The sequence below is a fragment of the Ictalurus furcatus genome, chromosome 7 (assembly GCF_023375685.1).
Source record: "Ictalurus furcatus strain D&B chromosome 7, Billie_1.0, whole genome shotgun sequence".
Classification (NCBI taxonomy): domain Eukaryota; kingdom Metazoa; phylum Chordata; class Actinopteri; order Siluriformes; family Ictaluridae; genus Ictalurus; species Ictalurus furcatus.
Genome location: NC_071261.1, coordinates 29,677,671 through 29,695,632, shown reverse-complemented (window position 1 = coordinate 29,695,632; position 17,962 = coordinate 29,677,671). Strand labels below are relative to the sequence as shown.

General features: G+C 44.0%; 1 long non-coding RNA gene across 2 annotated transcripts; it reads left to right on the top strand.

Annotated features, from left to right (window-relative positions):
* Positions 1 to 14,763: 14,763 nt before the first annotated feature.
* LOC128610420 (uncharacterized) lies at positions 14,764 to 17,554 on the top strand. Of its 2 annotated transcripts, XR_008386353.1 has the most exons (4): positions 14,764 to 15,691; positions 16,620 to 16,754; positions 16,902 to 17,010; positions 17,137 to 17,554. It is a non-coding gene; the product is annotated as an uncharacterized LOC128610420 (long non-coding RNA). The 2 variants fall into 2 exon arrangements; XR_008386352.1 differs by having other exon boundaries at positions 14,770 to 16,754.
* The last annotated feature ends 408 nt before the right edge of the window (positions 17,555 to 17,962 follow it).

Below are 17,962 nucleotides of genomic sequence, written 5' to 3'. Positions count from 1 at the left end.
CAAAGCGCTTTACACTGTGTCTCATTCACCCATACACACACACAAATGGTAGGAGAGCAAGATGCTAGCTTGCCATCGGGAGCAACTTGAGGTTCAGTGTCTTGCCCAAGGACACTTCGGCATGTGGAGTCACGTGGGCCGGGAATCGAACCACCAACCCTACGATTAGTGGACAACCCGCTCTACCACCTGAACCACAGCCGCCACTGATTGCTAAGAAGTTACCCTGGGTTCCTTTGTGACCTCATAGACTTTTATACGTTGTTGTGGATAAAAATGGCATGAAATAAACACGAGGGAGACCAAGTATGATTAACATGTAAGTTTATTGAGGTTCACAAAATAAGTATGAACAGCATGTAATTTTATTGAAAATTCACAGGACTGGTGGGAGTATAATCCTGAGGGGAGCGGTAGGGAGAAAATGGGTGATAAAAGGGGGGGGGGCTTCCTGGGAACGTGGGATAGCTGGCCGAGGTGTAATGAGGAGAGTACTCGGGACTGGCAGGTGAGAAGAGGGAAGAATGGTCAGAGCCCAGATCAGAGAAGGTGACATCATCCTCAGACTGAAAGCTGGAGGGAGGGTCAGGCAAGGGTCTGTCTGTGTAGAGGCATCAATACACACATTTGCAGGGCAGATTCTGTATCTGAGAGGTGGGGGGAACCCCGCATTTCCATTTCCAGAGGGTGTGCGAAGAACGTCAAGTAGCACCGTGATAGGTCCCGTTTTTCTCGAATAGGCCCAGTTGGCCACTACCTTGTACAAATAGGTCCTTGCTCTCCCTTGCGCTGTCCTCATCAGTCCTGGCTCATGTCCTCGTAGACCCTCCTGGTCTCGCTGGTGTCACTGCTGTCGCTGCTCATTGTCTCCCGTCGCATGGTCTCGATCACCACCCCCCGTTGAGGGGGTAACACCTCACCCTTAACAATGTACTGGCCGGAAAAGGAGGCGGAGGACATCACCATCCGTCGTGCGCAGGGGATCACACAGCAGGCCACCAGACCCAAAAGGAGAAGGAGGGCGAGCAGGGACACTCCCAAGCGGGTCAGGGCAGCAGTCCACTCTCCAGAAAGAAACCAGGAGAGCCACGGCAGAAGGCGGAAGGCGGAGGCTAGACCCAAAGCCGGAGTTAGCCTCTTGCTCCACTTGGAGGGCCTGTAGTTGACCCAGGACCTTGGAGAGAGCTCCCTCAGCACCAGTGTGCAAAGGGATCGCAGCACAGCACTCGGGACCAATCATTGCACAGACACCCTCCTCAGGGGCACGCATCTGGTCCAGGACAAAACGGTTCTGAGCAGCCATAAGTGAGGTGGCATGGAGTTGACCACGGACCAGTCCGAAAGCACTCACAGAGTAGTTAATTAAGCGTTGCTCATTGTACCACATGTAATTAATTCAAGCCACGTTGCAGTTGATCTGCACGGCCGGGAGCAAAATAGACGCCACACCGCTGCCAACGGCCTCCATGGCTCTGTAGCGAGCGGGAATGCCAACGGGGATGCCCCCAAAGTCAAGATGGATGGTCTCATCAGTGGCCCAGTCAGAATAGCTCGCTGCACCAGCGTCATGGCCATACTGAGTCCACAGGGCCATGTCGCGGCGTGAACGGGACCGGCCGGATGACGGTTGGTCAGCCACCAGCAAAACTCAGGTCTTACCGTCCAACCTAACCAGGGCGCAGCACCCCTGCCATCAACTTTCACAGCCGTGGGGGTTGCAGCAACCACGGTGAAGGGTCCTTCCCAGCATCCCACGAGGGGGCTCTTCCTCTTGAAGATACGAATGCATACCTGGTCCCCGGGTGCCACTAGATGCATGTCCTCCCGTACCTCGTTCTCTCCATGGGCTGCCTCACGAACCTGTGAATACAAATGTCTATGGATTTGGGTGAGGGTTCGCACATACTCCTGCATTTCTTCCTCCAATTGTGCCAAAGACGGCCCCGTGTATGGACCTCGGGTGAACGCCATGGGCATTGGCAACCCAGTAAGCATTTCATGAGAAGTCAAGTGCGTCATACGATTGGTCTGTGAACGCATCTTCATCAATGCCAGTGGTAAGGCTTGGACCCAGTTTAGGCGAGAGCTCTCGCATATTTTTGTCAGTTTACTTTGTAGGGTACCGTTCACACGTTCCACCATGCCCTGGGATTGAGGATGATATACACAACCTAGCTTATTATCTACCCCCAAGGCAGACGCAACATTGTCGATGACGTTATTCACAAAGTGGGTGCCGTTGTCCGAACTCAGAAAATCTGGAATACCGAACCGGGGAATGACCTCGCGACATAAAAATTTAGCCGCGGACCTCGCGTCCTCCTTGGAAGTCGCAGTTGCCTCCACCCACCTGCTGAAGCGGTCTACTATTACTAGAATGTAGCGCTTCCCTTCTTTCCTGTTGTCTGCTCCCATGTCTACATAATCCATCATTACATGCCGGAAAGGTCCCATCGGCAGGGAATATGTCCTAAGGGGGCAGTAAAGTTCTTTCGTACATTGTTCTTGATGCACACATCACATCTGTTCAATGCATAGTTCACCATACTGGCCAGAAATGGGGACCACCATTCCTGACGGATTGTTCAGATAGTTTTGGCCCTATGGGCGTGATCCAAACCATGGGCTTCTTTGATCAAGAGTGGGAGGTAGCAGGCTGGGGCTATACACAACCCTTCTATGCTGCGCCACAACCCAGTACCCGCCTCTTTTTTCGCCCCCCGTTTTATCCACACCGATATTTCGGCCACCCCTGCGGTGTTTTGCAGCTCCACTAAATGGGCCACATTGTCTTCCTGTGGATGCCGCAGCTGACTCTCCACAGGCTGAGTTAGGGCCATCATCTGCGCAGGCCTTACGGCAGCTTTCTTTGCTGCCTCATCTGCCAGTGCGTTTCCTTTAGTGATAAAGGAATCATCGGTCTTATGTGCCCTGCATTTCACCACAGCTAGTTTTGTGGGCAGTGTCATAGCATATAGTAAATCTAAAATCGCTTCCCCGTGGGTCACGGCGGACCCATCTGCCCGCTGGAATCCCCTCTGAGCCCAGATTGGTCCAAACACATGGCAGACTCCATGAGCATAGGCCGAGTCCGTATACACAGTGCAACTGTCATTACGGCCCAACTTACATGCAGCTGTCAACGCCCATAGTTCAGCTAGCTGGGCCGAGCAGGGCTGGGGAAGGGGAACACTCATCACCACCTCAAACCTCACCAGGTTTCGTCGTGCTTCTACTACTGCCAACCCAGCCTTACTGCCCGTATCGGTACGATAACAGGAACTGTCCACAAAATACGTATGCTTAGCATTATCAATAGGGCAGTTCTCCAAATCCGAACGCGCTTTCAAAAATTTCTCTGATTCCGCTACGCACTCATGGGTTACACCATCTATCGGGGTTACCAGCTTATCGGCCGGATTCACCGTGGTGCACCGTTCTATAGTGAGCTCCGGGGCTGACAGAATGGAGACATACCCTGTTTGACGGGAGTTCGTTATCACAAAGGTCTGACTCGTTAGGAGCGCATGCAGTGCATGGGTCGTATATAATGTAACTGGGTGCCCCATGGTGATTGAGGACGCTTTCTGATATGCAAATGCAGCCACTGCCAAAGAACGATAACAGGGTGGCATCCCCTTTTCTACGATATCGAGAGCCGTGCTGTAATAGGCGATGGCCTGTTTCCCCATGCCTTGTTGCTGTTGAGTTAAGACGGTCGACGCGTACCCCTTTCTTTCGGATACATAATACATAAAGGTGAAACGGTTTGCTATAGTCTGGGTTAGCCAATGCGGGAGCGGTCATTAAGGCCGTTTTAATATCTGCGAATGCGGCTAGAGCTTCAGGAGTCCAGACAAGGGGGGCATTTGGCTGTGATTGGTCTGCTGCCTTAATCATGTCCCGTAAAGGTTGAACCCTTAGTGAGAACTCACATATCCAAGGGCGACTGAACCCCGCCATTCCTAGAAACGCCAACATCTGCCGCACGGTGGTTGGCTGTGGGGCCTTGTGTATGGCCTCTATATGCTTTGGCGCTATAGTACGGCTTTCTCTCTCTAACAAACGACCTAGGTATTCCACTTTTTGTCTACAAAATTGCGACTTTTCTTTACTTACTTTGTGGCCATTTTCGGCCAACATTCTTAGGACCTTTAGCGAGTCGTGCTGGCATTGATCTTTGGACGCACTACAAATCAAAAAGTCGTTGACATACTGCAAGATTGTGCTACGGCATTCCAGGGCTGAGAGGTCTTGAGCCAGTACCTGATTAAATATGGATGGGCTTTCACAGTATCCCTGCGGAAGTCTAGTGTATGTGTACTGCTGCCCTTCATACGTGAAAGCAAACAAATGAGTCTGTGAGTCTGGGTGCAGTGGCACGCTAAAAAATGCTGAGCATAAGTCTATGACAGTATACCATTTGGTCCCTTCTGGAATGTTCGACAATAGGGTGTGTGGGTCTGGCACTACTGGTGTTTCAGGTATCACAATTTGGTTAATAGCATGCAAATCATGTACTAGCCTCCACTTCTCTGAGTCAGGTTTTCTGACTGGAAAAATGGGGGTATTGCACTGACTTCGAGTGGGGATTAGCACTCCGGCCTCTACCAATCCGTGTATTGTGGGCCTTATGCCTCCTCTAGCTTGCGCTGACAACGGATACTGTTTCTGGTAGGGCAACCTTGCCTTCTCTTTTACCTTAATCTGCGCTAGGTCAGCGGATTTAACAAGCCCTACGTAGGTCAAATGTTTCGTCCATAGCTGTTCTGGAACAGTTTTCAGTATTTCCTCATTGTCCTGATCTTTTGCTGCCTTAACTGCCATTTGTGAACCACCTCGGTCCGTGCTCATGCATATGCAGACATTAGTGGCCACGGCAGTGTCATGGCAGTGTCATCTTCCGGTTCAAGGCCTTTGGTGACCATGAGAGTGACATGGGGCGCTGTCCCTTCCAGCTGATACCAGTTTGTGATTCTCTCTGGGAGCTTGATCATAGCCGCCACTCCCTGTGGGCCACTTATTATATCCATGGTTTTAATGTCCATTACTTGTCCCTGTTCCATGTCTTCCCAAAGCTGAGCGTATTCTTGGTCTTGTCCACCATCATCGTATTTAATAGTGCAATGTAAAGGGGCCTCCACCTCTGTGCAATCGGGCCGCATGTACTGTAACCATGGTTTCCATTCTGCGTATCTGTGCCAGAGTTCCGAGTTAGATGGATCGGACATCTCCAACCAGTATACCATCCTCACATTACGGGCGGTGCTAGGTGGTTCGTGCAACAGTAGGTATTGTGTGGATATTGATTTAGGGAATGTCACCCAAATCCCAGTCGCCTCGCACTGTATCTGAGCCCCCAGCTTACATCACGTCCCAGTAGGTTAACAGGCGCTCCTGGTGAATATAACAGAGGAACTTGTATTGTCACGCCATCCAGAGTTAGTTCTTGAGGCTCGGTGAATCGTAAGGTCTGTATTTTTCCTGAGAAGCCCATAGTTTGAATTGCCTTACAGGAGAGGGGGAGCTGTGAACCTTCTTTCCCTATGCTTGAGTATGTAGCTCCAGTGTCGATCATAAAGGGCGCTCGCAAGGTGTTTCCGATCGTCACTGTGACAGTTGGCTCTTGTTCCGGGTACAGTGTGGTGACGGATTGCATCAGCTCCCCCCCGGGCTTCTCTAGGCCTCCTCAACTCTGGCTGGGTCCCGGCTCCCCATAGGGGCCATACATGGGGCCACCTGGGGGTACTGGGGGTACTGGCGGTAGCGGTTGCCACTGAGGTGGCATTCCATAGCTCTCCGGCGCTCTCGGTCCAAGCATCTGGCCTCTTCTTTCGGCCCCATCCACGCGGTCTCCCCAAGTTGGTTGTGGGACGCGTGGACAATTTCTCCTGAAGTGGCTAGGGTCGCCGCATCCCCAGCACCCTTCAGCTGCCATATTTGGTCTTTGCAGAACTCGACCCCGTCCGTATCCTCGTCCCCTCCCCCAGGCGGGTGGCATCCCCGGGTACATGGGGGCCCTCATTTGATATATGTAATCCATCTGGGAAGGGTGCAACATAGTAGTTATGTGTGGGACTTGCAGTTGCGGGTGGGCCTGGTATCCACTGGCCAGCAGCAAAGGGTCAGCCTGTGCTGAGGTTGCCGTTTGTGGATGGGGCACCATTAATGCCGCTTGTTTGATGTGTTCTTTCCTCCGTTCCTTCTCTTCCTGTTTAGTCCTGGTCAGTTCGCCAAGCTGTGCCTTACAGAGTTGGCTCATTAGGGTTTCAGTGGCATCTTGAGCTTCTTTTTTCAGCTTTCAGTGTTGCTCCACGTGATGGGTCACATGTGCCAGAAATGAAGCCCATTCCATTGCGTTGAGCCCCACCACTTCCTCTAACTTCTGCTGCACCTCCCCAGGGAGAGCCTTCTTCAGCAGCAGTTTGAACAGTCCCACACTTGCCACTGAATCGTCCCACTTGGCGTCCCGTTTCATCCCTCCATTTGTCTTGAAACTCTTGTATGAAGGTTATCACGTTCTCTTCGTCTTTCAGTTTTATATTTTCGAGCTTCCCAGGGTCCATTTTAGCTGGAAACATGCTCCTCACTGCGTCCCATATTTCTTGTCGGTATAGGCCAAACGGGATGGCGTCGGCCTTGGGGTCGTCTACGAAATCCCTGTGTTCTGCCATATCGAAAATCTCTTCAGCCCGTCCCTTGCCCACTGTTTGGCAGAAAATGGCTTTGATATCGCCAATCACCAGGTGCTGTCCTGATGTTTTTTCCTCGAACTGTGTAATCCATTTCTGCTCCCCTTCACACATGTTGGGTAGTCGTTGGATCAGGCCAGTTAGGTCCATGAAACTCCAGGGTGCATAATGTAGGGCTTTTCCTTTGACCATGAGGGGTATCTGACCTGGGGGTGGCCCAACCTGATTAAGGCTGGGCTCCAACTGGGAGCGGGAATGCGCTAAGTACGGAGCCGCTGTGATACCAGGTTGGAATCTCACTGGGGGCCTCAGGCTTGCCCTGCTCCGTAGTGCTCTAGCTTCACTAGGCTCCGTCTTCATCGGGTGGGTGGCCCCTGGGTCCTCCTCCTCACTGACGTCCTGTTCAACTTTTCCTTCATCGTCTGTTTCAGTCCCCTCGCTCTCAGTCCCCCCTTGTTCGTCCAGATCCATGTCTGAACTCACTTGCTTCTTCTTCTGCTGGTGGTATATTAGGACCTTTGAGGCCTTACTCAGGCTCTTTACATGTTTTCCTACTGACTGGTTCAGTGCTCTTCTCGACCTCTGTGATTTTGATTCTCTGAAACGGGGCTTGTGCGCATACTTATTTTTCACAGCCGTCGCCATTTGGAATGCTTGACCTGCAAGATTTTTCAATTCATCCATTTTACCCACACCGTATGATATCCCATCCTCCAGCCGTCGAATCCTGCCCTCCAATTCCTTATCCTCCTCGATAGCATATGGGGAGAGCACCACATCCCCCTCTATATGGACCACCCGTCCCTCATTGTCTCTCGGCTCCCCTTTTTCTCCTCCTCTAGTGCGTGGAGGCCCTCATGCTCTGTTTTCACCCTCGTGCCCTCTCCCACTCCTACGACCTTCTTGATTTTCACTGGTCCGATGCTCCTCTTGGTCCTGTATTTCCTCCAGTTTCTTGTCTCTTTGCTTGTGCACCATCGGCTGTGACCCTGGCCTCGGGGTGCTAGTGCTGGTGGGAAACTCCCCGTGCTCCGGCCACCCCGGAGTGTGGGTCCAGTTTTTCATGTACTCCTGTAGTTCCCTGTTCCCTGTGTCCCTCTTTGTTGCCTACATGTGGGAGGTCCAGCTCTGGGCTTTTGCGCTCGACCGGGGTTCTATCCTCATATCCGGCAGCTCCTTCTTCCATTTTGGTAGGTTCTCCAACCTCCCGTATGCGATGCCTCATTCTTTGGTATCCGGTGAATGTTCCCTGAATGTCCACATTGGTTTCCTTCCATTCATCTTCTTTGTCCTCCAGGTCTTGCATCATGTAGAACCCAGCAGGTGGGGCACTTCTGACAGGTCTCACCGGAGGGCGGTACTGCGGGTTATATGGGGGCGGGGGCTTGGACTCCCCCTGCCCCTCCCATGGTGGCGCAGTTCCCCCCGTCTGTCTCTGTTTCCGCCTCGGCCCGTTCTTTCTGAATAGCCTCTTTTATCTTTTTTTCTAGGCTTGCTTCCCTTTCTTCTTTCTTCCCTACCACCGCCTCTGCTCGTTCTCTCTGCCATCTATCCTTCTCCTTCTCCTCTGTCCCTGCGTTCACAAACCAGTCCACTATCTTCTCTGTCTTCACACATTTCTCCCTCGCTCTCAAGCCTTTTTTTCTGTGCATTCCATACAGCTAATCTCTCTTTCATTATCTGGCACAGCTGTTCATCAAAAGTACCTTCCTCGGGCCATTTCCACTCACCACTAGTCTTTTCACTCCATTTTTTACAATAACGCCTAATGTCTTTCTCATCTGTACAGTGTTTGCTAATCACCCTCTCTATTGGGCTCACCCCTTTCTTACACTCGGCCATAACTCTGCTGCAGGTCGTGTCTCACACCTCTCAGCCCTTAGAGTCTTTTGTACATGCCCCCTCTAAGTCCCCCAAGTTATCCCTCACAGCCAAATGTTTTTCTCCTACCTTGTCCTGCTGTTCCGGCCTGCTTAGACTATCTCGTACCGATTTATGCCTGTTTTCCCCTTCCGTCCGTACTCGGTCCAGCTGCCCTAGGGACTCACATACACTCAGAGTACATACATAATGCCGACATGCATTTCATATGACGATTCAATTAATCTTATGATTCTTAAGTCTAAATTCTAGGTGATTCACACAGCTCCACACAACAGGCAATCCGGCAATTCTTACATGTTTACACTGTTCTTGGACATAATATTTACAACATATATTAAATTTTACCCAATTTTGGGGCCTGTACTTCTTTCATTTATCATAAGGTTTTTCGGGAAGGAATACAACAGGGGAAAAATTATATTATTATTATTTGTCATTTGGGGCCTTTAACTAAACAACACATTCATAATTTATGGAATATAAATGAAAGGTCCAAATGGACTGACTCACTCATTTCTCAACAATGGCCTGAAAATGCACACTTTTTTCCCCACCTTCAGTCTTCCTTTTTCCCTAGATCACACAATCTGGGAATATGTTGTTATATATTACAGGTCTAGAAATTCTTATTTACACAACGGGCAATCTGGCAGATGTCTAAAATATTTACAATGTTCTTGAATGCTCCCCAATTTTTAAAACATTCATACAGCAGTTATTGATACCAAAGTAATTATAATACACACAGTCACACCCGACTCACAGAAAGTCTGTACCAGATTCAAAACATTCAATGAAAAAGCAGAAATATCGCACAATGTTCTGTGTTACCCAGCTCAATCTGAAGAGCACACACACACAGTATTGTTTTTTTTCTTTCTTTTTTTCTTTCTTTCACACAGATGGCAGGCCTGCTTGCGCAGATAAGAACAGATAGGAACACACACATACACACACACTGCGGGAGGCCTTTACTCAGACTTGTCTTCAAAACTAAATTATTTATATTTATATTATTACACACACACAATTGTGGTTTCAGAGTATAAAGCACCTTTATGGAGAGGTGTTATTTGCCTGCACAGAGGAGAACACTCTTACTGACACACTCACTTATCCAAAACTAATTTTTGGAGTTTATCACACACACACCAGCTCCTTATGTATGAAGCTTATAGTCATATAGATTAAATGCAACATTCACATTCGTCTCCAAAACTAATTTTCAGAGCTTATCAAACACACATATCTCCTTATGTACAGAGCTCATGTTCAGAGCACTAATTAATACATTCTTACCTGTCTCCAAAACTAAGTTTCAGAGCTTATCGCACATGCATGCACGCTCTCACACCACTCTCATATTATAAACACACACATTTGTTATTACACATTCATACACCGGGCACGCTGGGTCCATTCCCTGAGTTGCGTGACCCGGACCTGGGCCCAGGATTTACACCCCCACCAATGCAGCCGCCACCTCAAGTGGCCGGTATCTGGGGTTTGAGGCCTCACTTCCACCTGCCTCTATTGCAGCCCTGGAATCTTTCACCAGCGGCATTGCAGGACTTTCACTCACACAACACATATACAATTTCATTAAACAATCTTATGAACCTTATACATAGACCTTATACAATTACAATCTTTTCACACTTCTCTTACCTCTTCTCACTCACTCAAGGTTCTTTTGGAGACCAACTTAGTCTTTCTTCCCACCCCGGGGCTTCCCACTCGTGACAACAGATCACTAAGACAGAGCTTTGAAATAACAGGCGTCTGCAATGCCTTCTTCCTACACGGCCTATCTGTTGCTTAGAGAGTGAAGTCCCACGGGAGAGATTACAGACATATAGATCTTAACCCAGTCCCATCTGGGGTGCCAAATGCTGACTCAAATTTAGCCTATTACCCGAAGACACTTAAAAATTCAACATAGAAGCAAATACTCACATCTGCAAACCCAGTTGGAGATAGAAAAATAAGACACCAGCCGTGAGTGAGCAGAAGCAAGGTTCCAGATTTATTGGTTCCATTCCACCACATGAGATCCACACTGATGAGAATTCTCAGAAGTGATCTGATACCTGGAGCTGAGGCTCCTTTATTTATACAGTGTTCTACACAAATAATACCATTATTTTTTAGAAAGAGCTTATCAAAAATACCATTCTGTTTTAGAAAGGGCTTATCAAAATTACCAGTATGTTTTGGAAAGAGCCTTTCCCAAACACCATTAGGTTTAGAAGTGGTATGAGACAACACATTTCGGAGAGACCTTGGTCTCACGGTTATCTCGCGGGTGCAACGTGACTCAACTACCCTTATAAATGGCCTCTTGGTTCTCTCTTAAAACTTAAGAGAAACGTCTTGCTCTTGGTTGTGATCTTTGTTGGTCTCCACTCCTGGGGAGAGTAATAATGGTCTTGATGGTCTTGAATTTCCTCCATTTGTACACAATCTGTCTGAATGTGGATTGGTGGAGTCCAAACTCTTTTTGTGACCTTTTCCAGCCTGATAAGCATCCACAACTCTTTTTCTGAGGTCCTCAGAAATCTCTGTTGTTCATGCTATGATACACTTCCACAAACATGCGTTGTGAAGATCAGACTCTGATAGATCTCTAATCTTTAAATAAAACAGGGTACTCACTCATACCTGATCGTCATTCCATTGACTGAAACACCTGACTCTAATTTCACCTTCAAATTAACTTCTAATCCAAGAGGTTCATATATATGTATATATAGTATAATATGTTTGTCTCATTTGTTTAATTGCGTTCTCTTTGTGTACTTATGTGTGAAAATCTGATGTTGTTTTAGATCATATTTATGCAGGTATATAGAACATTCTAAAGGGTTCACAAACTTTCAAGCACCACTGCAAGTGTTTCAAGGCTACCAATTATGCTAACGTTATATGATCAAAAGTATGTGGACACCTGACCATCACACCCAGCTGCTTTTTGAACAGCCCATTCCAGATTTAGTCCCCTCCACTCTTCTAGGTTTGCTTTCCACTAGATTTTGGAGTGTGGCTGTGGGGATTTGTCCATTCATCCTCAAGAGCATTAGTGAGGTCTGGCACTGATGCCAGTTCATCCCAAAAGTGTTCAGTGGAGAGTGAAGTACGGGCTCTGTGAGGGCCACTTGAGTTCTTCTACTCCAACTTTGGCAAACCATGTCCTCATGGAGCTCGCCTTGTCATGCTGAAACAGGTTTAGGCCCTTTAGTTCCAGTGAAGAAAAACTGTAATGCTACTGCATACAATGACATTCTAGACAGCGGTGTACTTAAACGTCTGTGGCAACAGTTTGGGGATGAACCACATATGGGTGTGATGGTCAGGTGTCCATATACATTGACCATATAGTGTAGATCTCTACAAATCTTGGCCTCAATATATAATTACTGAATTATATATACTATTTATTAATTGCACATATTTCCATCATTACTGAAGCTGAAGAACATAAAATAAACAGCAAATGTCCATTCATGGCAGATGTTGCTTCGTATATCAGGCCACCCTTATGGACTGGGCTTCAATTCTTTTCAACTGTATTCACATTTGCTGTCTTGATACAAGAATAAAACATTTTATAAAAGTCTTATTTATTAGCATGTCAGTGGTGAAATGGGTATTAAACATACATTTGTATGTAATATAAGGCAATGAGATATAAATGTGATAAATAAGATAAAAGGTTGTTAACAGTAATAGCAGGACAGAGAATTAAATCGTTTATATATTAAAATGGATGAATAATTTAGTGTCTTGGTCTACATCTACTATATCTGCTCTATATCTACTTGCATAGATAGTTGATGAAGAAGAAAGTGATTGAAATACATCAGTCTGGGAAGGGTTACAAAGCTATTTCAAAGGCACTGGGACTCCAAAGGACCAAAGTGAGAGCCATTGTCTCCAAATGGGAAAAACTCGGCACAGTAGTGAACCTTCCCAGAAGCGTCCGACCTTCCAAAATTCCTACAAACTATTAACATGCTAGGATATAATTATGTCCTGGCTTCTCCCTCATGGCTTACAAACTCATTACATGCCGGTTTGTATGGCCATGGCACAGAGGTCAAATCATATGATGCTATCTATCTCTGGCCAGTACTTCAGCTGTTTCTTCACTTGTTGCTATCTATGAATCTCATTTCAGTTAGTCTTAGTCATCTTACCAAGAACAGTTTGTTTCTGTTGTTTGATCACATCGGTCTTGAGCAAGCTTCAGTTGGGCCACAGTGTTTTTTGTGGAGAGTAGTGGCTTCCTCCTTGCTATCCTGCCATGCATAATGTTCTTGTTCAGTGTTTGCCTGATGGTGGACTCGTGAACACTGACATCACTCAATGCAAGACTGGCCTGTAGGTTCTTTGATGTTACCCTGGGGTTCTTTGTGATTTCGCATAATATTAATTGCTGTGCCCTTGTTGTGATTTTTGCTGCAGGGCCAATTCTTGACAGAGTGACAGTGGTGCTGAATTTCCTACATCTGTATACATCTCATTGGAGGCCAAACTCTTTAGAGATGGTTTTATAACCTTTTCAAGCCTGATGAGCATCAACAACTCTTTTTCTGAGGTCCTCAGGAATCTCCTTTGATCGAAGCATGGCACACTTCCATAAATCTGTGTGGTAAAGATCAGACCTTGAGACTGAAGACCCTAGGTTATGTTCTTGGAACATGGCAGGGCTTGCTAACCTCACACTTGCATTGAAACAGATGACTTCAATTAACCCTTTAACTTCCCTCATAGTCCTAGAGGTTCACATACTTGTTCTGACAAAGATATTTAATGTTGAATAATTATATACTGCTCATAATTAGATAAAAAAGTATTTGGACACTTAAGACTATTCTGGTTGTCACAATTAATTAATGGCTAGTTCAGCCACGCTTCTCTGTCACACATAGTGTACACATAGTTTGTTTTGTTTTTTTTTGTCTAATTACGACCCGTATATCTATTCTTTTTATATCCTTTAACATAATCTGTTTTTCAGGAAATATTTTTGCTTAAAAAGTGTGCTTGTGATATCTTTCGTTAAAATAAATGCTAATTTGCCAGTTGAAGTTTTGCCTCGGTATACTTTTCGACTTTAATCCATGCGGTCTGAATATACAGCAGCAGTAACATTAAATGTGTTAAATCACTTACATGCTCAAACATTTCCAACTCAACATGTAATCTGTCAGCCCTAATATTACCATGTCCTTGAATCTTCACAGAACCTTTTATACATGCAATTATAATTTATTCAGTTCAGATGATTGTTATTTTTCTTTGAAAAGGGGAAGTTTGTATGAGCATCACTATATAAGCATCACCGCTTACCTCAGTGTGTTACATCAAGCAAGAAGAGACTCCTGATTAGATGTAAGAGGAATTTGGGTGATGTGTGCCTTATAATATTTTTATTATATTAACACAAATCATGCTTTTCTTGCATTCTTGAAAATTCAGAACTATGGCGCGTCAGACTGAAGTGGTGTTGCTTCTTTTTCTCGCCACAGCAGCAACAGTCTTTGGGTAAGAGTCTTAGCTCTATTAAGCAGGATACTTATAGCTAAAAATAAAACATTTGGGGAATTTCAAAAGTTTTATGTGATAGTATATTTGTAATACAGCTGTTTGTTTTTATTTTAGTATGTTTGAAAATGTCATATTATTATTATTGAAAATTTGACTTGGTTTCTATATTTTGATCATAGGCAAATTGCTGTGATCTCTTAATGTTTTTTTGAAAATCATCAACATAATATACTGTATAATACGTATAAGTAACGTAGAAAACATAATTTACACAAAATAATAACCTTAAAACCATTTTCCTTTTAAGCTAAAGTAGTGAATCCTCAGTTAGGTCAAATTAAAATTAAAGGCTAGAAAATCATCAGTAGATTAGTCATTGTGACCACCAACATTAACATTTCTGTCTTTTTTCTTCTGGTTTCTAGTTGATTTTGATCAGCTCGTGAAAGGTAGTTATACCTGTTCAGATCAGCATGCTATTAAGAATCCCTGATTAGTACCATCTTTATTAATTAAAAAAAATAAACGGATTATTTCCTATTACAGAAGTTATAAACATACAAGGCCACTGAAGTAACATTGTGGTTATTTTTTAATAAGGTGTGACCACATTTTTTATTATTATTGATGCCACAAGTTAATATATTAGGGTCACAAGTTAACGTATTAAAGGTGCAATAGTTAATTTTTTATTCCTTACAAATTCCATGTACAAATAACCTTGAAGTAAGTAAATAAATAAATGAAACCCCAATGGGTTAAGTAATGGCCTTAGCAAACGTGTATAAAGTCACTGTTTGGAAAAACAAGTTCCTGTCTGGAATACCTGCTTGTGTTTGGATGTCAGTCATTTTATAGACACTCTAGTCCACGGGCCACTGTAGATTCTTGGGGTGGAGCTTTGTAAACATGAGTGGGACTCATTCAAATTTCTAACCTAATGCAGGCCATGATTTAACATATCAAGGCCACGAGTTAATTCCATGTGGCCACAAATTAAGACCATGAATGAATATATTTTGGCCAACCTTTAATACATAAAGGTATCTCATGGATACAAATTATGTTGATGTTGTTGTTATGTTATGTGGCCTGCAGTTAATTATTTGGTGGGAATGAATGAAAACATATTGAAGAATATGATTAATCTGACACAAGCTAATAGTATATCGTTTTGACAACACCAGTGACTCCAGTATGTCTTTACGCTCCATTCCAAGATTGAAGAAAAGATTAACATCTCCATGTTTGGTTTCCAGTGACTAAAATGGTGTAATTCAATTGGTTTCTCTGTTCAAAGCTTGCTACAAGTAAAGTATTTAATGGTTATCTAATAGATCTCCCAAGCTTGTCACATCTTGTTAAAATATAACCACCATCAGCTCAGTAGCTTCATTTCAAACAATTTATTGACAAGTTTTTTTTCTTTCTTTAATGCTAATGAGTCAGAATCCAAAGAACATTGCGTAGACAGCAAATGCTCCACATGCTGTCCAAATGGCTGGGTGAAATATGAGAGACGTTGCTTCTTGTATCAGGCCAAAACGGACTGGGCTTCTGCTGAGGTTCAATTCATTTCATTAAACCTGTATTCATATTTGTCTTTACAGAAGAGTGAGAAATGTTATGACATGCTTATTTATTAGTACATCAGTGGTGGAATGGGTATTATATACACATAATACACATCTTTTATATCCTGGTTTCAATGCTAGTTCATGTCAGTAGTTTTGAATATAACTAGAACAAATGACATAAAAAAGTGGACTCCCTCAGCACAATTTTTTAAACAGTCTATGTAAAAATTAGGCCCATTATTAAGATGTGTTCAGTAGTATTCATGGAGCATGATTCTTTTTGGGTGTTTTTTTTTGTAATTTTCTGAACTTAAAATTGGCAACTGATATTATTTCTAGGAATAATACCATTGCTACTGGTAGGCTATGGATTGGCAATCATCCACCAAAATAAAATTTTAAAAAGCCTCCTGTTTTAGCATATACAATTACAATTATTCATGAAAACTCATTTATAAAGAACCAATGAGGCTTCCTTACAATATGCATAACTGTGCATAATAACTGCATTACATTTACATTTATATTTATTCATTTAGCAGACGCTTTTATCCAAAGCGACTTACAAATGAGAAAATACAAGCAAAGCGATATATCAAGCAGAGAACAATACAAGTACTGCTACCATACAAGATCCGTTAATTGAGTTCCAGAAGAAGCAAAGTGCGCAGAGTAGAGGTGTAAGTGCCAGAGTAATTTTTTTTAAAAATTTTTATGGGTTGGTTAGGTGTTCACAGAAGAGGTGGGTCTTTCGCTGTTTTTTGAGGATGGTAAGAGATTCTGCGGTTGAGGTTGGAAGTTGATTCCACCACTGAGGAACAGTTAGTTTGAATGTTCTTGAAAGGGACCTTGAGCCACACTGAGTAGGCTCATTAATGAACATGCAGTGATGCTACAGTTCTTCTTCTTTTCCTAGAAACGCTGTCTAGCTCTCGGTGCACACTTGGTCTCAATCCACAACGAAAAACAATATCAACTGGTTAAGGCCGTTATCCGTTATCATGACCCCCGGGAGAATCCAACATGGATTGGCCTCAGTGCCTGTCAGAAGGTTCGCTAAGAATCAAACACTCCCTGATATCATTCAAATATGTGAGCAGGGAATCATATAACTGTATAGTGCTTGATTTATTGACTTACACATGGTCAAATGAAGAAACTCCGAATTTGATGTTCTTTCCACTGTTCATCCTTTCAGAGAAATAACTTTTTTTGGTCTGATGGCACCAAATTGACTTACACCAAGTGGAGTCCAAATGAACCCAATTTTAAAAGTGGAGAGTGCTGTGTGCATATGAACTGGAGTGGTGGGTAGAAACTTCCTTATGTAACTCTGTTTCGTATCTATTCATTTATTTTTGGTTTGGTGATTCATTTTAATTCAGTTGTCATGCCATGTATAATATATATCTATATTTCCTTTTTGTCTGCAGGCAGTAAGAACTGGAACGACATTCCGTGTCATCACAGCTATCCCTTTGTGTGCACCAAGAGTATTTACTGAAATGCTCCCAGCTTCACCTTACCAACTATAATACAATATTGGAAAGGTTTTCCTTGTCACTAATGGATTTACAAAAAAATTACTGTGGCAACTTACCATAAATAGAGCAAGAAAAAAAATCTTTAAAAAAAAATAAAATAAATTGTATTTCATTAATGGGTATCATTTTGGTGTCATTCTTAAATACACTCTCAGAACAATAAATACATCTAGCTCATGCACTGATCCGGCACGTAGGATCACACAATAAATGGTTTCATCTTCAAGAAAAGTTCCAAAAAGAATACTTTCATCACAACCTTCCAAAGAACCCTTAAAGCACTGCTTCAAAAAGTGGGTTCAAGGGACACTAGGGGTCTGAGAAGTATAATATTATATAATATGTATATAGTCAGATACTATACTGTACGGAAGTGTGCCTGAAATTTATTTAGGATTTAAAGGGCTGCATTAAATTTGAGGTCTAAACTACTTCGAGACGTGCTTTGCTCATGAGATGCACTGATCTGCTAGTTACAGGTCTGGCAAAAAATGTTAACATGGCTAACAATAAATAATGGCAATAATAAATAAATGACAATAAATGAAATAATAAATGACAGAAAACTAATTAACTGTTCCTTGAGAAGAAAATCTTGGGCTAGCTTTTTGAAGCAATGAAGCATTCCTCCCAACTGTTCTGAAAAAAAGTGTGCATTTTGCATTTGTTTTTATACAGAATGGTATGAATAATAACAAACTACAGGTAAAATTGC